Source organism: Canis aureus, chromosome 17, assembly GCF_053574225.1.
Source record: "Canis aureus isolate CA01 chromosome 17, VMU_Caureus_v.1.0, whole genome shotgun sequence".
NCBI classification, from domain to species: Eukaryota; Metazoa; Chordata; class Mammalia; order Carnivora; family Canidae; genus Canis; species Canis aureus.
In genome coordinates, this window is record NC_135627.1 from 50,905,015 (window position 1) to 50,929,100 (window position 24,086).

General features: G+C 37.5%; 1 long non-coding RNA gene across 9 annotated transcripts in view; it reads right to left on the bottom strand.

Annotated features, from left to right (window-relative positions):
- Positions 1 to 24,086, bottom strand: part of LOC144287966 (uncharacterized) — an 846,727-nt gene that overhangs the window by 710,768 nt on the left and 111,873 nt on the right. For all 9 annotated transcript variants that reach the window (XR_013355881.1, XR_013355880.1, XR_013355876.1 and 6 more), the window contains one exon: positions 9,683 to 9,961. This is a non-coding gene — a long non-coding RNA (uncharacterized LOC144287966). The remainder of the gene's footprint in view (positions 1 to 9,682; positions 9,962 to 24,086) is intronic.

A 24,086-nucleotide genomic window follows, 5' to 3' on the forward strand; every position in this document is an offset into this window, starting at 1 on the left:
ATAAAACAAGTAACAAAATGGCAAAATTACATACCTATCAATAATTACTTTGTCTGTGAATGGCCTAAATGCCCTAATCAAAAGACATAAAGTGACAGAATGGATGAAAAAGTAAGACTCAACTATATGCTGCCCACAAGAGACTCATTTCAGACCTAAAAACACATGCAGATTCAAAGTGAAGGGATGGAAAGTATCTATCATGCATATGAATGTGAAGAGAAAACTGCTTAGACAAAGTAGACTTTAAAACAAACACTGTAAAAAGAGACAAAGAAAGACATTATATAATCATAAAGAGGAGCCTCCAACAAGAAGGTATAACAATTGTAAATATTTATGCACCCAGCATGGGAGCACCCAGATACATAAAGCAGCTCATAACTATCATACATGATGTAATTGATTATAATACAATAATAGCAGGGGATTTTAATACATCACTTATATTAATTGATGGATAATCCAAACAGAAAATCAACAAGGAAACAATGGCTTTGAATGACACACTGGACCAGATGTATTAACAGGTATATTCAAAACATTCCATCCTAAAACAGCAGAATACATATTCTTTTCAAGTGCACAAGGAACATTCTCCAGAATAGATCACATCTTAGGCCACAAAATAAGGCTCTACAAATTCAAAAAGATTGAAATAATACCATGCATCTCTTCTAACTACAATGCTATGAAACTAGAAATCATCCGCAAGAAAAACACTATAAAGAACACAAATAATGGAGGTTAAGTATTATGCTACTAAGTAATGAATAGGGCAACCAAGAAATCAATGAAGAAATTAAAAAATACATGAAGACAAATGAAAGTGAAAACACACTGGTCCAAAATTTGAGGATGCTTTCTAAGCTTTTCTTAGAGGAAACTTTGTAGTAATACAGGCCTACCTCAAAAAGCAAGAAACATCTCAAATAAACAACCTAACCTTGCACCTAAAGGATCTAGCTAGAAAAGAAGAACAAACAAAAACCAAAACCAGTAGAAGGAAGGAAATAATAAGACTAAAGCATAAATACATGAAATAGAAACTAGAAAAATAATAGAATGGATCAATGAAAGCAGGAGCTGGTTCTTTGAAAAGATCAACAAAATTCATAAACCCTGAGCCAGAATTACCAAAGAAAGAGAGAGAGAGGACTCAAATAAAATAAGAGATGAAACAGAGAAATAACAACTAACACCACAAAAACACAAAGTAGTATGAGAATATTATGAAAAAGTATATGCCAACAAACTGGACAATCTAAAAGAAATGGATAAATTCCTAGGAACATAAAATCTCCTAAAACTGAATCAGGAAGAAATAGAAAAATTGAGTGGACCAATTACCAACAATGAAATTAGTAATGAAAAGCCCTCCCCAAAAACTGAAGGCCAGGACCAAACACCTTCACAGGTGAATTCTACCAAACATTTTTAAAAAGAGTTAAGACCTGTTCTTCTCAAACTATTCCAAAATATAGAGGAGGAAAGAAAACTTCCAAACTCATTCTGTGAAGCCAGCATTACTCTGATACAAAACCAGATAAGAGTAAAACAGGCCAATATATCTGATGAACACAGATGCAAAAATCCTCAACAATATAGGCACAAACCAAATACAGCAAAATCATTTAAAAAAATAATTCACCACAACAATTAGAGAGGGAGACAAACCATGAGAGATTCTTAACTCTGGGAAACAAACAAACAAAAAGGTTGCAAAGGGAATGAGGGTTGGGGGATGGGGTAACTGGGTGACAAGCACTAAGGAGTGCACTTGATGGGATGAGCACTAGGTGTTATGCTATATGTTGGCAAATTGAATTTAAATAAAATATTTTTTTAAAAATCATTCACCATAATCAAATGGGATTTAGTCCCAGGATGGAAGGATGGTTCAATATCCACAAATCAATCAATGATACATCACTTCAATAAGAGAAAGGATTAAAACTATATGATCCTTTCAATAGATGCAGAAAAAAACATCTGACAAAGTACATCTATTTGTGATAAAAATTCTCTGCAAAGTAGGTTTAAAGGGAATATACCTCAATATAAAAAAAAATCATACATGAAAAAAACACACCTAACATAATACTCAATGGTGAAAAACTGAGAGCTTTACCCCTAAGATCATGTACATAACAAGGATGTCTACTCTCACTACTCTTATTCAACATAATACAGGAAGTCCTAGCCACAGCAATCAGAATAGAGAAAGAAATAAAAGGCACCCACATGGGTAAGGAAGAAGTAAAACTTTCACTGTTTGCAGACATGTTACTATATATATAACAAAATCTGAAGATTCTACCCAAAAACTACCAGAACTGAGAAATAAATTCAGTAAGGCTGCAGGATACAAAATCAGCATATAGCAATCCATTGCATTTCTATATACTAATAATGAAGTAGCAAAAAGAGAAATTAAGAAAGCAATTCCATTTATAATTGCACCAAAAAACTATAAAATACCTAGAAATAAGCTTAACCAAGGTAAAGGCCCTGTATTCTGACAGCCATAAAACACCGATGAAAGCAACTGAAGATGACACAAACAAATGGAAAGATATTCCACATTCATGGATTAAAAGAACAATGTTGTTAAAATGTCTATACTACACAAAGGAATCTACAGATTTAATGCAATCTCTATCAAAATACCAACAGCAGTTTTCACAGTACTAGAAAAAAAAATCCTAAAATTTTCATGGAATCACAAAAGACCCCAACAAGACAAAGCAGTCTTGGAAAATGAAGAACAAAACTGGAAGTATCACAATCCCAGATTTCAAGATAAAATGCAAAGCTGTAGTAATCAAAACAGTATGGTACTGGCACAAAAGTTAACAGATCAATGGAACAGAACAGAGAGCCCAGAAATAAACCCATAACTATATGGTCAGTTTATCTTCAGCAAAGGAGGCAAGTCTCTTCAGCAAATGGTGTTGGGAAAACTGGTCAGCTACATGCAAAAGAATGAAACTGGACCACTTCCTCACACCATACACAAAAAATAAACTCGAAATGGATTAAAGACCTAAATGTGTGAGACCTGAAACCATAAAAATCCTAGATGACAGCAGAGGCAGTAATTTTTCTGACATTAGTCACAGCAACATTTTTCTTTTTTTTTTTTTTTAATTTTTATTTATTTATGATAGTCACACAGAGAGAGAGAGAGAGAGGCAGAGACACAGGCAGAGGGAGAAGCAGGCTCCATGCTGGGAGCCCGACGTGGGATTCGATCCCGGGTCTCCAGGATCACGCCCTGGGCCAAAGGCAGGCGCCAAACCGCTGCGCCACCCAGGGATCCCATTTTTCTAAATATGTCTCCTGAAACAAGGAAAATGAAAGCAAAAACAAATTATTGGGATGACATCAAAATAAAAGTTTCTGTACAGCAAAGGACATAATAAACAAAACTAAAAGACATCCTACTGAATGGGAGAAGATGTTTGAAAATGACCTATTTGATAAAGGGTTAGTACCTAAAATATATAAGAACTTAGGTAACTCAACTGACGATTGCCAGAGAGTATAATTATCACAATGAACACTGAGTAATATGTGGAATTATTGAATGTACACCTGAGACTAATATAACACTGCATGTTAGCCATACTGGAATTTTTTTAAAAGAGTGATCCTTTCAGTTAAGAATCCCCTTATGCATACCCAAATATATGTTGAATATTTCACTTTTGATATAAGTACCTTAATTTCCAAAGTCACAAAGTGAATTTAAAATATTATTTTATTTCTTATTATATTCTTCTTTCAGCATGCCCTATCTCAATTAAAAGTACCATCATCCATTCAGAGGTTCAAACCAGATCTAGGAGTTATCTTTGATGGCTCTCTCTTTCTCTCTCTCTTTCTCTGACTTTCTTTATTAAACTAATCATGAGATCTTATTTAATTCTATCTCCTAAATACGTTTCAAATATTTTCTAAGTCTCTCCCATCCCACAATCACCACCTCTTCTAAGATATCATCACCCAGATTGTTGTACCTTCTCCCTATTTTTCTTCTTTCTACTTTTGCCTTATATCCCATCATTCATTAAAATAGTTCTCCAAACACTCCCCAGAATACTTTCTAACATGCAAATTAATTTCTATTTATCTGACTTCAATTCCTACCCTTTGTTCATCTTAAATCTCATTTTCTCAGGAAAGTCTCACTGACCAACTCTAGAGTTATGAGAGTTAGAGAATTTCGCTATTTACTTCCACAGCACCCTGTAACTCCACTTACGACAACATTCACATTAGATTTTCACCACATTAGATTAGATTTTGCATTAGATTTTCATTGCTTTTCTCATATGCATGTTGGCCATGTCTATGTCTTCCTCTGTGAGATTTCTGTTCATGTCTTTTGCCCATTTCATGATTGGATTGTATGTTTCTTTGGTGTTGAGTTTAATAAGTTCTTTATAGATCTTGGAAACTAGCCCTTTATCTGATATGTCATTTGCAAATATCTTCTCCCATTCTGTAGGTTGTCTTTGAGTTTTGTTGACTGTATCCTTTGCTGTGCAAAAGCTTCTTATCTTGATGAAGTCCCAATAGTTCATTTTTGCTTTTGTTTCTTTTGCCTTCGTGGATGTATCTTGTATGTTCTCATTCATTTGGGGAATATAAATAATAGTGAAAGGGAAAATAAGGGAAGGGAGAAGAAATGTGTGGGAAATATCAGAAAGGGAGACAGAACGTAAAGACTGCTAACTCTGGGAAATGAACTAGGGGTGGTAGAAGGGGAGGAGGGCGGGGGGTGGGAGTGAATGGGTGACGGGCACTGGGTGTTATTCTGTATGTTAGTAAATTGAACACCAATAAAAAAAATATAAAAAAAAAAGATTTTCATTGCTTTTAATATCTGTCTTCTCCACTAGTTTTGAAATTCCATTAGAGAAGGGAGCAGGGTCAAATGTTCACAATTGAAAACAACTCCTTCAACATAGCTGGAACTTATTAGAGGCATAAAAACATGTAATGAATGAGTTAGCTATAAATTATGTTAATCTTTGAAATTACTAAAAATCTCCCATATGAAATATGAATGAGTTGGTCAAAATGCTCTGACTAGGGGTGCCTGGGTGGCTCGGTTGGTTAAGTATCTGCCTTTGGCTCAAGTCATGATCCCGGGTCCTGGGATTGAGCCCTGCATCAGGCTTTCTGCTCAGCAGGTAGTCTGCTTCTCCCTCTCTCTCAGCCTGCTACTCCACTGCTTGTGCTCTCTCTCTCTCTCTCTCTGTGTGTGTGTGTGTGTGTCAAACAAATAAATCAAGTCTTTTTAAAAAAGTTATTATTAACTTCAGCTTTCAGAAATGATGATATAATAAACTACCAAAGTATTTTCCTGAAGAAACAACCAAAAAACTTGGACATAATATAAAAAGCAACTGTATGAAGGAACTAGAAGTTGAATAAAGGTGGACAGATTTTGACAGTACACACTCAGAGGAAGAGGAGAGAAGATGTGCATAAAAGCTCCCAACTTTATGGTTTTCAGTCTAGGGAAGTGCATTTGGTATAGTAGGATGCTGACTTAAAAAAATAGAGCCTACTTGCCTGAGTAACTAGACAACTGAAGCCAGGTAAAATATGGGTGTTGAAAACAATAGTGAAATCCTAAAAGAAAAGACAGAAAGGATTACCCATTTTTATCTCTCCACATCTCTGACCGAGGTCGGGACTAGGAAAAGTCCAGATGGGGAAAAAAAAAAAAAAAAGTCCAGATGTAATGTAACTGAGTCAAGAGTTAAATATCTGAAGTGAGATCAGAGCAACCACTTAAGAAGCAGGGTTTTCATTTCACATCTGCATCCATTTTAATGCCCAATAAAACAAAAGAAACAATCCTGGCTGGAGAAAAAATAATGGAACCCAGAATATCCACAACCTGACATTCATATTGTCTAGGCTATGATCCAAAATTATGTGACATTTGAAGAGTCAAGAAAACATAGAACATTCTCCAGAGACTGTATGATTCCTAAATTAACAAGATGCTGAAATTATGGAACAATAAATTATTAATATGAAATAATTATTAACATGACAGATTACTATCATGTATTATTATCCAAAATAAAACCAAACAAAATAAGCTTACAATAAATGAAAAAAATGTAATTCCCAATAAAGAAATAGAAAACATAAAGAAGAGTCAAATGAAAAGTTGAGAATTAAAAAATACAATGTGTGAGATTTTAAAAAATTACTGGATGGACTTCACAACCAAATAAATACAACATAAGAAAGAGTAAGTGAACAAGAGAGAATAAATAGGAATTTATTTAGGAATAAATTAGGAATAGGAATTACCCTCAGGAACTTCCTAGATAATATCAAATTGCCAAACTTATGTTTATCTGGAATCTCAGAATAGACAAAAATATTTGAAAAAGTAATATTTGAAAAAGATAAAATATATCTCATACAAAATATATAAAGATCATCAAGCAGAATAAAAATGGAGAAGACCATGTCAGAGCCTATTGTCAAATGTTGAAAACCAAAGACAAGGGACAAATCTTATTATCAGCAAGAGAAAATTATATTACATAAAGGGAAACATCAATCTAATTAACAGCTAACTTCTCATGAAAACCACAGAGACCAAAAGAAATTGGAATAAGATCTTTAAAGAGCTGAAACAATTTGTCAATCAAGAATTCTCCAATCAGAGAAAATATTGTTCAAAAATGAGAGAAAAATAAAGACATATTTACAAAAAAAATTAATAGAATTTGATGTTGACATAAATGTGCTTAAAATAACCGCTAAAAGAAGTTAATTTGTTTTGGTAACAAATTACCAATTTCTAGTGGGTTAAAAATAAAACTATATCATTTTATAGTTCTAGGTCAGAAATCGAATAAGGGTAAAAGCAGGGTGTCAGAATATGTTCCTTTATGGAGGCTTTAAAGGAGTTTATTTCTCCTTGCCTGTTTAGGTGTTAGCAGAATTCTGTTCCTTGCATTTTCAAAATGAGGCCCTGTTTCCTTGTTGGCTATCAGCTAATTCTTGTTCCTAGCTTCTAGAGGTCACCTTCATTCTTTTGTCTCATGAACTCTTTCTTTCTCCATCTTCCAAGAAATGGCTGGTTAAGTCACTTTTAAAATCTTTTCTCCTCCTTCTTCCATCTCATTTCTATGACCCAGATGAGACAGGCTCTCCTTTTTTAGCCTCCTAGTATAATCAAAGATAAGGTCCTCTCCTCAAATGTATCTGTAAAATATCTTTTGTCATAGAAGATGACATATGCACAGGGATGGGGAGTAAGGAATGGTCATGTTTAGGGGCAATAATTCTTCCTCCCATGAAAGAGTATCCTAAAACATGAGGGATGATAAATTACTGAACTCTATTCTACATTTATATCTGAAACTAATAATGTACCATATGTTAGCTAATTGAATTTAAATTTAAAAATAAATAAAAATGAGAACAAAAAAAGCATGAGGAAAAGAATATATATCTATAAAGTTGAAAAATGTTAAATATTTTATAGAAAGTGACACAGTACCATTTGCAAGTGAAATATGAAGCTGATATATAGTAATACCCAGAACTATTTCAAAAATTGCAGAGAAATATAAGAGTACAATATATCAAAATTTATGAGATATAACAAAGCAGTGTTTAGAGGGACATTTACACCTGTATGCCTATGTTAGAACTAAAGATCTAAAAATTATCTAAGTTTTCATCTGAAAAAAGTAGACAGAGAAAAATGAACCTAAATTAAAGGGAGAAAATATTAAAGATAAAGAAATAAATCAATGAAATGGAAAACAAGAAAATAATACACAAAAGTTTATAGAGCCCAAAACTAGTTACCTCAAACACATGTAAAATGAATAAGTACCTACCTGCACTAATCAAGAAAAAAAGACAGATACACATTGAAAGAGGATATATCACTACAGAGCCTACATTATTGACAAAGCCTACAATTTGAAAAAGTAATATTTTTCATTGAAAGGATAATAGTGAAATTTTATGAACTTAATACGGTAACACACTTAATAACCTAAATGAAATGAATAAATTTCTTATAATACAGAAAGCACAAATTTAACCAAGAAGAAATAGAAAACTTGAATACCCTATATCAATTAAAGAATTGAACTTGTAATTTAAAAACCTTTCCACAAAGAAAACTCCAGGTCCAAATGGCTCCATTGGTGAATTCTATCACACTTTTAAGAAAAACTAATACCAATTCTATGCAGAAATAGTGGGAAAGGCAATATTTCCAAATCTTTTTATATGTCCAAAATTACTGCTAAAGATACCTAGACCAGACAAAAACATCACAAGAATAGAGAACCATAAACCAAAATCTTCTACGAGCATGAGTGCAAAAATCCTAACAAAATTTAGCAAATACAACCCAACATTGTCAAGTAGTATCTATCCTTGGAATGGTAGATTGGTTTAACATCTGAAAATCAATGTAATTCAGCATATAAATATCATAAAAGAGAAAAGCCAAGGTGCCTGGATGCCTCAGTTGGTTGAGCATCTGCCTCCAGCTCGGGTCATGATCTCAGGTCCTGGGATCGAGTTCCACATTGGGCTCTCTGTTCAGAGGAGAATCTGCTTCTCCTTTTCTCTCCATGCTTGCTCTTTCTCTCTCTCAAATTAATAAAAATAAAATCTTTAATAAAATAAAACAGAAAAACCATATGATCTTTTCAATAGATGCAGAAAATACATTTGACATGAGTTATGATAAAAACTTCAAAACTAGAAATGAGGGGTAAGTTTCAAAACTTTAAGACATCTATGAAAACCTGTAGCTAACCTCATACTCAATTATGAAAGGTTCAATTAATTTTAGCCAAGATTAGGGATGAAGCAAGCATATCTGTTCTCCTACTTCTCTTCAGTATTAGAATAGAAAACCTAGTCACTTCAAGAAGCCAAGAAAAAGTACTGAAAACACAAATATTGGAAGGAATAAAATGAACTGTATGTATAGAAGACGCAGTTGTGTTCATAGAAAACCCTAAGGAATCTACAAAAAAAAAAAAAATCTACTAGAACTAACAAGTGAATTAAGTCTTAGGACATAGGTTAATATGCCAAAATCAACTTAACTTTTATATACTAGAAATGAGTAATCGGAAATTAAACATTAAGGAATTCACTGTGTTTCCACAGCATAAAAATACTTAGAAACAAATTGAACTAAATCCGTGCAAGAACTGAATGCTGAAAACTACAAAACTTTGCCAATGAAAATGAAAGAAGACCTAAATAAACTGAGATATATCATCATCCTGATCCAGAAAGCACTTAAGAGCAAGATGGCAGTGCTCCACAAACTGGATCCACAGATTTAATTTAATCTCAGTAATAACCAATGAGATTTTGTTGAAGAAATTGACAAGCCAGGGGACACCTGGATGGTTCAGTGGTTGAGCGTCTGCCTTTGGCCCAGGGTGTGATCCTGGACTCCTGGGATCGAGTCCCACATTGGGGTCCCAGCATGGAGCCTGCTTCTCCCTCTGCCTGTGTCTCTGCCTCTCTCTCTCTGTGTCTCTCATGAATAAATAAATAAAATCTTTAAAAAAGTATTTCTTGTCCTTAGATTCCCTCCACCTACAAGATGGACTTAGAAAGACAATCCTTCAAGCCCCATTTAGATTTTTACCATTAGCAAGTCAAAGATCCTCCAGTCCTTCAGTCAATAACTTCTGTTGCCAAGTTCCAACTGGGTGCAGATACTGAGGGGGGTGAGAGGTGGTTAGAACAAACAGAAGCTGAGCCCCAGACCGAAGTCAGGACCATCATGACTGCACTCCCCCTTGGCAGATGAGCTGCATAGCGCCTGCTGGGACACCGTCTGTCACAGCTGTGTGGAGACAGAGGAAAAGCGGCGGGAAATGTTCACCTGTTTCAGCGGGTCATTTTTCACCAGTTGCAGATGGCTCTGTGGAAAACAAACAAACAAACAAAAAAAGGCAGGGGGGTTTCAGTGACTGGCAAATTATCCTCAATATCCTGAGATGAATGAGCTGTCTGTCTAAACCAGGAGCAAGGCCTGTGGATCCACTGTGGGAAAGAGTCCAGGCTCCTCTCTGCTTTCCAACAATCTCCGTCCAAACCGCCAAGGGCCTGTGGTGCCTAGCACTGCACCGTCCCCCATGCCCTACGTGCTCCATGCGCAGTGATTAGTGAGGCAGGGCTGTGCCTCAGACTCATCCACCCATTCCAGAAGTCCTTATGAAGCAGTGGTGATACCTGGCCCACAATAGATGCTTAACAAATACCTGTCAAAATACAGTACATTGAAACGCCATTCCCTAAAATCATGGAAAAATAAGGCCTGGAGCTTGCCCTTTCCCCTCTATACAGTATTTTCTGACAATGAAGTCTTGTTAACATAAAAGTCTAAATCGGACTCAGTCTGATGGTCTCTGTTGCTCCAAGACCCCTTCCATTGTCCCAAATTCCCGATTTAATGCTGAGCTGACACTCCCCTCCTGTACTGTCAGCACAGCTGGGACCATGGGAAGTAAAAAATTAACAGTAACAGGCTGTAGTGTGATCATTAAATAGTGACACTTGTTTGTGGCATCCACAACATTTCCCTTCTGCTTGAGCCACAAAGACCCGTAACGGCTGCTTTCTCTCACCTCGCAGCGAAAAACTTTCACAAAAGGCTCCGAGGGCCCTCATCTAGGGCACAGCGTAAGTTTGCCAGTGTGATGAGATTCTGAGGAAGCTTCGATCCTGAGGAATAACTCTGGTTGTTTCATGAGAAGCTTGGCCACCTGTACCAACAATTTAGTAATCGGTGGAATTCAGGAGGAAGGCCTGTATGTTATGTCAGAAAGCCTACATTATCTAAAAGTAAAATAGGCCCTGACTTTTCTTGGAATCTCCTCCACGACTCCTTTTGGCCTTTAGCTATCCACATGTGGGACTTCGTGTGTCACCACTTTGGCCACTAAAATGTGAACTGGATGCCTAATGACCTCAAAGAGCCCCTGCCAAGGAATGACTAACCGAGAAGAAGCAAAGCAGAAGGCATCACGCAGTACACCTGTGCACTCAAAGAGTTAACACATTTCCAAAGCCCTCTACCCCTTGGGAGGATATCCCTCACTTTGAAGTAAAAAAAATAAAAAATAAATAAAAATAAAAATAAAAAATCCAGGTGTGCCTAAAGATGAACGCTGAGAGAATGGAGGAGGCTGCTTTTAGGGGATATTGAACTCCAGACCTTAAATGATTTAAATGCAATCCCCATGTGCAGCTGCTAAACCAAAGCACCTCACCCCAGGGAAGAGATGAGAAATTTTGAGGACGATTGAACACTGAGAATTCTCATCGTGGCTTAGCAAAAAGTGACTTAGCACATGTGTTTCAGTAATTATGAAGCATGAGGGTGCTCTGTGGCTCTGGAAAGGCACAGTCACGGGTGTGACCACTCTGGTGCTGGTGTAAAAGGCAATCAGACGAGGCAGCCATGAACATCTTTAGCCTTTGCAATTTACTGATGCTCCGGGCAACTTCTTCTGGGAATGGTGTCTGCGTTGTGCGTGCTCACCAAGATTATTCATTGCTTTTTAAGATTGGGTGTGCAGAGCTCATCAGAGGGAAGAAAAGGAGGGGGGGTGGAAGGCTTATTAAGTAGCTACTGTATATGCAGCACCTACTGGGGACCTGGAATTTTACATACATATCTTTCAAATAGGAAAGAAAGGAGAAATTTTTACTGTGAAATTCTGTATTATTAAAGAAAGGTATAGAAACAAAATTTCTCTAAACTCTGCAACGAGCCATAAAATTAAAGATTGCCAAGACCTCAGAAGGCCACTGCATACTCCTTGCCTCTGAACACCTGTCCCTCCCCTAAAGTTTGGTCCCACTTTTGGCAATCCCATTTCTACTTTGTAGGTTTCCTGTATAAGCATGCCTTTCTAAACGTTATCGTTTATGGTGCTTGTTTCTGAAATATATATAAATGGAATAATGCAGCGCAGATCCTTTTCTATCTGGCTTCTTCCATTCAATACAAAGCTATGTTTACAACAGTCACGTTTTTGTCTGTGACTACAGCTGTTTGTTTCACTGCTATCCTATTACATTCTAGGACTGTATCACAATTTATCCATTCTATTGTTAATGGGCTTTGGATTAGAACTAGCATTAGAACTATGAGAACTGCTATGACCATTCCTATGCGTGTTTTTTGAGGCACATGGGGATGAATTTCTGCCAGTTATATGTCTAGTGGTAAAATCAAGAGTCATTGTAAGTTACATCTTCAACCTAAGGGAATAGGGAAAAGCTATTCTCCAAATGATGTACCAATTCACAGCAACAGTGCTAGACAGTTCCTGGTGCTTTACATTCTTTATAAACTTGGTATTGTAAGTCTTTTTCATTTTAGCCATGCAAGTAGATGTACTGTGTCATGTTTTCATCTTCCTGATTACTAATGAGGTTAACATCTTTTAAGATGTGTGCCAGGTATTAGGATGTCCAATTTCTGAAATGCCAGTTTGGGTCTCTTGCCCATTTTTATAATTCCTTAATTTATATGATCCTGCATCATAAATATAATTACAAATGTGTTCTCACCCTCTTTAACTTGTCTTTTAACTCTCTTAGTGGTTTCTTCAAAAGACCTGAAGTAGTCAAATTTATCAATCTTTCCCATATAGTTATTCTGTTTAAAAACTATTATTGTATCCCTGAGGCAATGAAGGTGTTTTCCTATACTATCTTCTAAAAGCTTGATTGTTTTGCCATTGAAGTCTACACTCTGCCTGAAATTATTCTTCTGTAGAGTGTGAAATAAGGATCAGGTTTAATTTTTTCAATGTGAATATCCAATTGGCCTAGACCATAAATTAAGGCCATTTTCCCCCAGTTTTCTTCACCTTGTTGCAAATGAAGCAGGGTCCACAGATGTGTAGGGTATTTTTTTTTTTTTACTCTGTTCAGTGGCCTATTTATCTATCCCATGCCAAAAAAAACACACCACTTTAGTTGCTATACCTTTCAATCAACTGTTAATATGTGGAAGTGCAAGTCCTCCTCCACTTTATTCTGCTTCAGAAGTGTCTTGATTATCCTTAGCCTTTGCATTTTCTTTTTTTCCTAAAGATGGATTGATTGATTGATTGATTGATTGATTGATTTATGAGAGGCACAGAGAGAGAGAAGCATAGACATAAGCAGAAGGAGAAGCAGGCTTCCTGTGGGGAGCCTGATGCGGGAACTCAATCCCAGGACCCTGGAATCATGACCTAAGCCAAAGGCACCCTAGTGCCTTCAGAGCATGCCCCAGCCAAGACCTTAACCTCAGACATCTAGCCTCCAAAATAATCAGGTAATAAATATCTGTTGTTTAAGCTACTTAGTTTGTGGTCCTTTGTTATGGCAGCTTTTGCAAACTAGGACAGGAAGTAGCAGATATTGTCATCAGACAAGGTGATACCCAATAGAAACAGGTCTACAAGAGAGAGGGAAATCCACAACAGATGTCATATATTAACTGATGGAATTGTTCAGAAGTACATAAGGTATTCCCTGAGACTTCTGGAAAGAATTTTAACAGTGTTAAAAGCCCAAATTCAGCAATAGGAAAAGAGAACCAGTGCAATGGATTCAGCCTCTCAACACAGTCAATTTGAAACCCTAGAGTAAAGCAGACAGGTGAAAACAATGAAAAATTAGGATGAATAATGCAAATGCAGCCAGATTATATACTCTATACAGCTCTGCCACCAAAGCTGGTGGCATTGAGCTTGAGCTCTCTTCACTCTGTCATCCTGTCTTTGTCACTCTTCTTGGCAGCCCATTTCACCTTCATGGTTCCCAGGTTGAACTAGCTGCATGGAAATTTGTGTGGAATTTATAACATGATAGAATAGGGGCCTACATGGTCAAGGTCAGGTACAAGGATAAATCCAGTAGCTATCACTATCCATAGACATTTCTGAAAACTAAAAACAAGTAGCTTGGAATCAGGAATCATTCAACCAACAACTGTCCTTCATCTGTATTTCTAAAGCATTGTGTTTGACCTGCAAATAGGAAATTCACAAAAGATGACTCAATCCCAGAAAAAAAAGTTTCATTCATTCATTCATTCATTCATTCATTCAATGGTTTGTTTTTCCTTGAGTACCAACTAGGTTCCATATACTGTGGTAGAAGCCTACCTTGTCTTCTGTGGAGTAGAACATTCTAACAGGAAATCAGAATCACAGAATCCACAGTTTATAACTAATAGAGAATAGAGTTGAAGTCATTTATTAAATAAGTGAAAAGCAGAACCACAGAGAAGTAAAAGAATGATTCAATTTCACAGAGAGTTGTAGAATCCAGGTCTCCCAACTCTCAGATATAGAGAAAACTTCTCTGAGGGAAAAGAGTAGGGTCAAGGAAGGGGAGCTTGTGTGCTCATATATTTAAATCCAACTGTTTCTGAGATCCTTTTTTTCTTTTCTCCTCCTTTCCAAAGCTACCTAGAGGCAAAATTAGGAAGTAGGCAACTGACCAAAGTATGAAGTTTGCTTCTTTTCTCAGGCTCCAAAGACTTTGCCTCTTGTATTATCTGTATTTTCCTTCCCCAGGTGCCTATTCTAGCAACCCTGAGACACCAAGGAAACTCGATCCAACTCTTCTAAGATATACATTGATTTTGTTAACTCTTGAAAAAAGCCCTGCCTTCTCAGCCTTCTCAGCCTCACTCGCCATGTCGCCACAGCAGCTGTGGCATGAAAGAACTATAGCTACAGGACAGTGATACACTTTTTTTCAGATCAGATACAATATTTCTGGCAAATGAGATTTGCACAGTCACTTTAGGCTCATTAAAGCTAGCTCTGTAGCTTTTCCATACCTCTCTCAAAAACCTTTGAGTGGTTATAGTTTTGTGGTTTTAGAAGATTCACTTTGACCTATTTCTCTCTTCTTTTTTAAAAAATGAGGACAACACTATTTTCTTCCAAGACACTATTGGTACTTTTGGTTTCTTCAAACTAAGAACTGGGACGTTCAGTGTGCAGTGGCGGGAAGAGCATGGGATTCAGAGACGGAGTACATGATGCATTTCCAGGCTCCCAGGCATACCACCACCTCTATCTTAAGGTTGTTATTATTTATAGCTCAGTTGAAAAAGTATTTAATAGTAAGTGCTTAAAAATGGTACCGTTTTTCTTTCTTTCTTTCTTTTATTTATTTATTTTTGTTGTTGTTGTTGTTGTTGTTTAAATTGAACTCTGGAAAAAGTGCTAATTCATGCCTTAAAAATAAAATGGCTCCTGGGTCCAGTCAAGCTTTTTATACTTCTGCAGAAATAGGGTTGTTCCTAGTTCCAGTGGTTGGTCCAGTTCCCAGGGCGAATGCACCAAAAAAAATGAATGGGAGCATAATCATCTTTGGAAAAAACAAATCAAGTTCAGCTTCTTTTGATGATAAATTGCCACTTCCATAATCCACTTCTTAGAGTAACTGTCTCTCTCTGATGTTTGTACCTTCTTCTACCTCCCAACATGTGGGTTTAAAAAAAAAAAAAAAAACAAGGGATTCTAAAAGCCCAAAACAGTCCTTTTTAAATTCTTGTGTTAGAATGTGACAACCCACTGCCTACAGTCTCCTAAGTTGGTACCCCATGTCACAGGCAATCAAAGACAAAAAAAAAAGAAAAAGAAAAAACACCCAGATGCTTAGATAGGCTTTTTTAGCTCTGGGCTAAGAATCAATGTTGGAAAGCACGGGAACATGGCTCATCTTGCTGTGAAAGAACCCAATCAGGGCTCAACCTACAGCAGAGTTAAATTTGTAGAATGCTTCTCTCTCAAAGTGTTCAATTGGGAGTGCTCAAATTTTGATGCATTTTAGTTGGGTACTAATTAGCAACTAGCTGACTGCTAAATGGACTGTCACCTCTCCTTTTGACAATTTACTGAAAATGAGCCCCTCAATATTATATGAACACTAGGGAAATGGGTTGGGAGGGCTAGAGCTAAAGATTGGATTTCATTTGGTGCACTTATGTGAGAAATTTTAGTGTGCTGCTGATATTTAAGGATTTCAGTAAATGCAAAAGAGGGGAAAAGGTTGGGAATGACAGACAGTGAGTTCTGCTCAGCAGGCGTTGACGCTATAGTCAAAGTATAAATGGATCTAGTTCTTTTTAAATGTTAATAAGCCTTTGCACTAGAAGAGATTTCATATGTAGTTTCTATAATATCAAGCACTGGCCTAGCCTGTGGTTGCCGAGGTGGATTGGGTGTTTGAATTACTGCCAATATTAGGTAACAACAAATCCAAAAGAGGTATTTAAATGTTAATACAAAAAAAAAAAAAAAAGCCTGACATTTGGAAAGTAAACAAAAAACGAGTTATTTATTTCATCCACGTATATTGCATAACTAGTATTATTTTTATATAGAATAGAATTTCAGTCCATCATAATAGCTACCTTAGTGATAGAAAATGCATGAAAGATGAGCATGAGCATGAATTAAAGTAAGTAGGAACTCTACTCTCCAGTGTTTAGGGAAAATGATTTTCCTAAGTCTGAAACTATGACATTCTAGGGTTTGGATCTCAAATCTTCACACTGCCTTCCCTGGCTTCTTCAGCAGAAGAAGTCATAGCAACCAACTGATATGAGATGAGATGGAGTGGATCGAACAAAAATTACATGATATATGTCTTGGCTTCAAAGGAAAAACTCAAATCTATCTTAGGCAGAGTTTCATATTGGAATTACAACATAAAGTCAACCTAATATGCCTTTGCTCTATGTATGCTGGGAAGTAGAAGCCAAGGTCACCCCAGGCCAAAAAATGGTCCTTATCCAGTCATCTGAGGAAAAAGGAAACAAATAACCATTGGAGAGTAAGTGCCTGCATGTATCTGACCCCTCTGACTCTGGGAAAACAGAGGAGTCAGGAGTCCATCAAATGTTGGGCAGCAGCACTGATCATTTACCCTAAGACCTTTTTAATAGAGCAATCCTCAGTCTCAGACTATAATTTGAGGTATAGAAAACAATTCCCAGCATGGACAATTCAATTGTCAAGAAATAGAAGACAGATCCATCAGGTGAGAAAAAATGTGAAGGACAGAAAGAGTAAATTACAGGTTTATAATAAATGTATAAATTCCATAAAATACAAATAATAATGGATTTTGTAAATAAAATAACATTCTAAAGTTCATCTCAAATACATATATGATCCCACAGTTTAAAGAGATATTGAGAAAGAAGGAACTTGTCCTACCTACTACTGAAACATATTATATAAAATCTAACAATTAGAAATAATGTAGAACAGGAATGAGAACATACAGAAAAAGGGATTGTCACGCCTATATGATTTTTCATTTTGTGTTCCAGGAGAAACTGTAAAAAGGAAGAAGATTAGACTAAGCTTATTCTCAACTGAATCCAGACCCAGTTATGATACCATATGGCTTACACATCTCATGTTATATAAGGCCAAATATATCAGGATCCTTTAAAATTGGACAGTTATTTTCTGGGATACCATTTAATTGTATTCTTACAGCCAAAGGACTGACCCATGCTTTGTGGTCAAAGCTTAGGATGTCCCCAGAAGGTAGTAGATAGTCCTATTCTCCATTATCTGAGGAAGAGGCATATCACGGGATAGGTAATGAAGACTGAAAAGCTACTTGGCAAGCTGAAAGTGGGGGAATTACCTTTCTTTGGACCTGTGGCAAGTCAGCATAGATTTCTACTGGACTCAGGACTATAAAGAAAAACATGGGTATATTCCAGAAGATAGGTCCAAAAGCATTACTATGTCTATCAAGGCTGCCCCATAAAGGAGATGTGTAAATTGGAGTATGAACCTGCGAGTTCTGAGAGAGGCCACATCAAACATCAATTTTATATGTTCTCTGTGTCATGCTTCCCTTCTGTTTTCATCAAACCAAAAGAGACTCGATAAAAGTTATTGCCTGAGAATATTTACAAGAATGTGCAAAACAGTATTTTCTATAACAGTAAAGGCTGGAAGCAATCCAAATGTCCGTCAGCAGGCAAATGGATGAATAAACTGTGGTATAGTCATACAATGGAATGCCAAACATTAAAAAAAAAAACTATATTGTTAAGGGTTACACGCATAAGAGTTAAAACTGTCAAGACAAGCAAAGGAATGATAAACTAGTGATTAACTCTTGGAGGAAGGGAAAGGGATATAATAGGGACATGCATGGAGTGAACATCAACATTATTGGTATTTTTCTGTTTCTTAAACTGGCTGGGGGGTACTCTGATGTCTATATTATTATCATTTATACCAACTGCAGCCCATGTGTCAAATCCAGCCAGTGGTAAGTTTATTTATGGCCCACGTGCTAAGAATGGTTTTTACATATTTAAAGCTTTGTAAAGAAGCAGGAGAAAGAGGAGGGGGAGAAGGAGGAAGCTAGGTGAGAGAGGTATATGTGGCCTGAAAAATCTAAAACATTCATTATCCGACCCTTTGCAGAAAAACACTTGCCAACCTCCAATTTATAACGTACTTATAGCTTATGTATTGTCCTATGTATCTTTTTATTTTTCTCCCTGTATGATTTGACTTACATATATTGTGAAATGCTTCCTATAATAATTTCAGTTAACTTCTATCACAGATACAAAAAAAGAGAAGAAAGTTTTACATTCTTAAAATATATTTTATAATATACTTTTAAAGAGACTACCTTTTAGTGTCTTCTGTGCTGAAGGAAATTAAAGGAAAGTTCTGTTACCTGTGTAACAGTTATCTGAGAATATTTACTCAAGGCAATCACATGAAATAATAGGTTACCTTTGTCTTCCCCTACCAGCTGCACACAGGGACTCTGAGAAAGATGACCTACATTCCATAGGATTGGATCAAAGGCTACACACCAGGTGTGAGACCGTAATCATTGGAAATAAAAGTTGTCCCCATGATAATTGAGTTCCCTTTTCTCTCCAGAGGAAGAAGTTTAAAGGGAATTGGCAAGGAAAGAGAGAGTCAAAGATTGAGAAGAAAAAAGCAAGAGGCCCACTCCTCTTGATGCTTCTAGCTCAGTAGGATTTGTTTGCCAGGTCAGCATCAAAGTTTGGTGGTTCCTAAGGGCAAAAAGCCACCATTTTATTTCCCATTTGCTTCTCATTTGCTCTCCCCACAGATGAGAAAGACCCTGGATCTGGTGTAAACTGTGAGGAAACAGGGAAGTGTGCCAAAGGAAGACCCCGGAATATATTCCTCCCTATACTCACCCTCAACCCAAGCAAAGATTCTTACATCCCCATACTCTCAGGCCAAGAGTGAGCCAGCAAAGTTTGCTGAGATCTTGAGGAATAAGTTAGCAACCATAGCTATGAGTATTCAAAGGTCATCTGGCAAAGCTGGAAGATTCCAGAAGCAAAAACGAGAAGAGGTATGCTTACTGGGAGTCAGGGGGTAGGTGAGGAGAGGTCCAGCCTTCCTAGGATCACCAGCATGTGCAGGAAGCTGTGCAGGTGGTCAAGATACTTGAAGGGTCACCCCTGATGTCTAACAGTAGGAAGTGACTTGGGGCAGGCAGAGGGCAGCATGAAAGCCCTGGGCTCTTGAACAATGGTTGCTGATGGGTAAGAAATGAACAAAAAGAGGGAAAAACTACTTCACCAAAAACTCCACCCATGCATTTTCTGTGTATTTAGTTTCTGGCTTGCAAATGCTTAACTGCTTATAATAATAAGCAGCAACCTAATAACAGCCAACTATTAATATAAGCCAACCCACTGGAAGAATTAAAGCATTACTATTGTCTACTCTTACGCTCTTCTGCTCTCTCCTTCTCAACAGGCCAACTCCCTCTCCAGATATTAGTTGTATTTAGACCATAAAATTTATTTGGAATTTTTAGAAACCAAAGATTGTGCTATTAAGGGGCATCCGGGTGGCTCAGCCGGTTAAGCGTCTGCCTTTGACTCAGGTCATGATCTCAGGGTCCTGGGATTGAGCCCCACATCGGGCTCTCTGCTCAGCAGGGAGCCTGCTTCTCCCTCTGCACTCCCCCACCTCTGCTCATGCTCACTCATACTCATTCTCTCGTTCTCTCTCTCATTTAAATATGTAAATAAAATCTTTAAAAAAAATGTTCTATTAATAATCTTGCCAGAACCAGGTGTAACCAGGTTCTGCCCAGGGCAACCAGGAAGGCACAGTTACCCTAGTATTATTTGAGCCCCTTCCATTTTGACCCAGAGAGGCTTTGTAACAATAAAAACTATCATGAAGGAATGCCAGGTGTTTTACCTATACCATGCCATTTGATCCTCCCAACTACCTGATGAAGTAGGTATTATTTTCACAATGTTACAGAAGAGGAATCTGAAACTCAGAAAGGTTAAGTAACTTGCCTAAGGTCACACTGTTAACAAGGGAAGCTTTCATCAAACAAGAGAAGCTTTCATCAAGCCTTTAATATATGTTAAGTCTTTTGCTAGCTGTTTCCACATTTGATGTGTCATGTTCATTCTTAACCTTTGAGAAAGGGATAAGGATATCTTTTTTACACACAAGGAAATAGCATTTCAGAGGAGTTATTATGTCATTCAAGTTCAACCAATTTAGGAAGTGTGTAAGTCCAAGTTAAACCCAGGGCTCTCTGAATCTAATGTATGGGGTTTTCTGCTCCCCATACCATCTTTCCAGAGTTTGATAGGAGAATTCTGAGTCCTTGCTCACTGAAGCCCAGTTTGGTGAAGATAGTGAAGGGACAGCCAACGATGACATTTACCTCTTTCCCTATTTTTATTATTAGAGCTTTGCATCTGTCGTTATATATGTTTTTGAGACTCCTAGAAAAAAAAAACTCTGCTGAATTATCAGCAACCACAAGTGAAGCATAAACCTGTAGCTCTCAGCACTAGGACAAATCCCACTAAGATGCTACCAAAATTAGAGAGGATTTGTGTTTATGTGCAATGTTCCCAGATGGCCTCCTGCGAGGCACACAGCGCACAGAATGTGCTCATCCTTACTGACATGAAACCAAGCCTTTCAAATGACTTACAAGGGACCAAGGCAACTACACACATCATCTCGTCAGCATTAGTCATGTGACTACAATCCTCTCCAAATATGAAGTAGGTGAGCAGTGTGCATTCATGCCATCTAAATCTGTGCATTGCCAGAAGGGATTGGAAGTGGTCAGTAAGCGAGCAAAATTGTCAGAACAGTGCTTCTACCTGCCTGCCAAGGTGACCTGAGGGGAAATTTAGTAGAGTTCATGTTATATCTCATTGTTCTATACATTAGGGTCAAACCAAGCGTACTACAAAAGCCTGATGCAACAGGTGAAGGGTCCTAAAAGAAAGAACAAAAAGAACTAACATAAAGTCCTTCTTTGAGAGAAAATAGAGATTTCTAGGACAATCCTGAAGGTGTAGAACTATCTCTGAAAAATCAGTTCATCCTCAGTTTATTAAATCACCTCCTGAAACACGAGATAGGAAGAGAAGGACTATAGGCTTCCATATCGGAGAGAGTCAGATCCACAGCCTAATTCTGCTATTAACTGGCCTCTGTCACTCTGGGTTAGTCTATTTATCTTCTCTGAGCCTCGGTTGCTTCCCTTGAAAAATATATGCTCCTAATACCAACTTCCAGATATCATGTATGCATGTGCCAGGTGCAGGAGTAGAAGCATGTAAAATAGAGGCTCACTGAAAGTTAGTTTCTTCACTTTCTCTAAATGTGTGACCTTATCGAAGTCACTTTGTGACTGTTTCAGCTTCCTCATTTCCCCAATGCAGATGTAAAATCTCTCATAAGAATTAAATAAGAAAATAGATGTAAAAGTACTTACCACAGGTCCAGTTACAAGGTAAGCACTCAGTAAATACTAGTTCACATCCCAAAAGCACTGTTTGTCAGTGCAGACTTTCTTTTTCTTCAGCTGCACCATCTGATTTTACACAGGAATTAAAACAATGCTGTCATTCCCAAATAGCAAAAAACACAATGGTGTCTGCCTGGTTTTAACCGTCATGCTATCGGAACCAATCCAGGATACGGCCCTTGCACCAGCCCTAGGTCCCCAGTCTACTTCTACCACCCAATTGAGGCCCAGTGACCCACCACCTGCTGAGGCTTATTATCAAAGAGATACTGGTTTGCTATGCGGGGCCTTACTAGCAGGTTTCTAGTCACTCATTTCATGCTTCTTGTGGCAAATTATATTTGACTTTCAATTTAAAATCCAGGGTTTTCTAAAGTAAAACCTCAGTGTAATCATGGTGATAAAGCAGCAGCACATGCAGTTTTGACAGGATGGATTTTTCTTGTTTGTCATGAAGAGTCTCCCTCTGCACAAATCCGTGCCCAAAGCCTGCCACCCCCACTCTCACTCCCACCCCCACGCACAGACCAGAGAATGATAGAAGTTCTACCCATTGATCCTATCTTGAATGCCCAGGGAACCCACAGCATGAGGAGGGTACATGCAGAAGCGGAGGATTACTGTCCTACTGAAAGTCATGGAGGTCTTAGTTAGGCTTGGTTCAGTGAGCATGAAATGAATGAAGTTAGAAATGGGAAGAAAAGCCGTATCTCAGCAATAAAGTTTTCATCTTATTTAATCAAACATATATTTGCATATTTCTTTGGCAAAGACATCAGGTTCTCCAGTTGATGAGCTAAAGCAAAATCTGCCAAAAGAAATTGTTGTTGGTTCTCCCTTCTGAATAAGAAACATTTAACTCCAATTTTTCAGCGTGAACCTTCGGTGGCGATTAGAGGCATTTTCAAATCTGTCTGGGTGTCTTTTTGGTTATTTAATTCCAGAAACAAAATCTGGGATTCCGAGTATTTAGAGGAGGGATACTTAATTTTAATAGTATGATCTATTGCATGAAAGTTTGAAAAGCTTGGTCAACTCTGTTTTAAGAGGGTAATTTAAAAGTAGTTACCTTTGGCCCTAGACTGAAGCTGTATACTCACATCTGAATGAGGATTTTGGACCTGTATCATAGAGAGTACTTGATGTTTTTAGCATCTTGGAACTGGAAGCCTTAAAATCAGTCGACAAATTAGGGTATTATTTAAGCTTAACTCCTTTCAAGCATTCTTCATGATACTTCTTCACATAAATGTTGTCATACAGATTAATACATAATCTCCTCCCTTAATACCTTCCAGTTGGAAAGCAAACTGACGATTGAACAAGCCAAACTGAATTCTGATGTTGAAAACTTTAGAACTGCTAAAAATACAGAACCCAAAAATAATTCAACTTACCGTTGGAGATACACAAATTTTATGTCAAAAGTTAACATTCTAGCAGACAGACTCTGTAGAAAGGTTTCAGTTGCGTGGAAAACAGGTATTTACAAATAGATGACACATGTCCCCATGCCATAAATTTAAAGAAGAGTAGAATAAACACTGTTTGCTCCCAATGACAGTAACTGAGGACATGAATTATATGATTTATCCTCAGAAGAGCAAGGCAGGGGGATGCCTGGGTGGCTCAGCAGTTAAGCATCTGCCTTCAGCTCAGAGCATGATCCTGGAGTCCTTGGATCGAGTCCCACATTGGGCTCCCTGCATGGAGCCTGCTTCTCCCTCTGCCTATGTCTCTGCCTCTTTATCTCTCCGTGTCTCTCATGAATAAATGAAGAAAATACTTTTTTAAAAAAAAGAGCATGGCAGGGACTTCTGCTATATCTTTTGCAATCTCTCTACTGGCCACTAATTTCAGTGGCTCCTCTTCCTCACATCATATGGAAACCCTGGACCATGATCATGTTTACAGCTTGGGCAGAAGAAACACTGCCTTAGCACACAAGAGGTTTCTAACCTTAGATTTTGAGAGACAACCCCAGGAAATGAAAGTGGGAATGATGAAAATTCCAGAAACAACCCAGATGGGAACAGCAACAGTTAGTGTCCCTCTCCCCTCAATGTCCCAATGACTAGGGTAGATCTGTCTCATTTGCCAGAGAGCTGTACTGTGCTCAGCCAGCTCATCTTATATACTCATCTGGAGACTTCAAGGTCTTTATTCACAACTGAACTAATATTTATCTC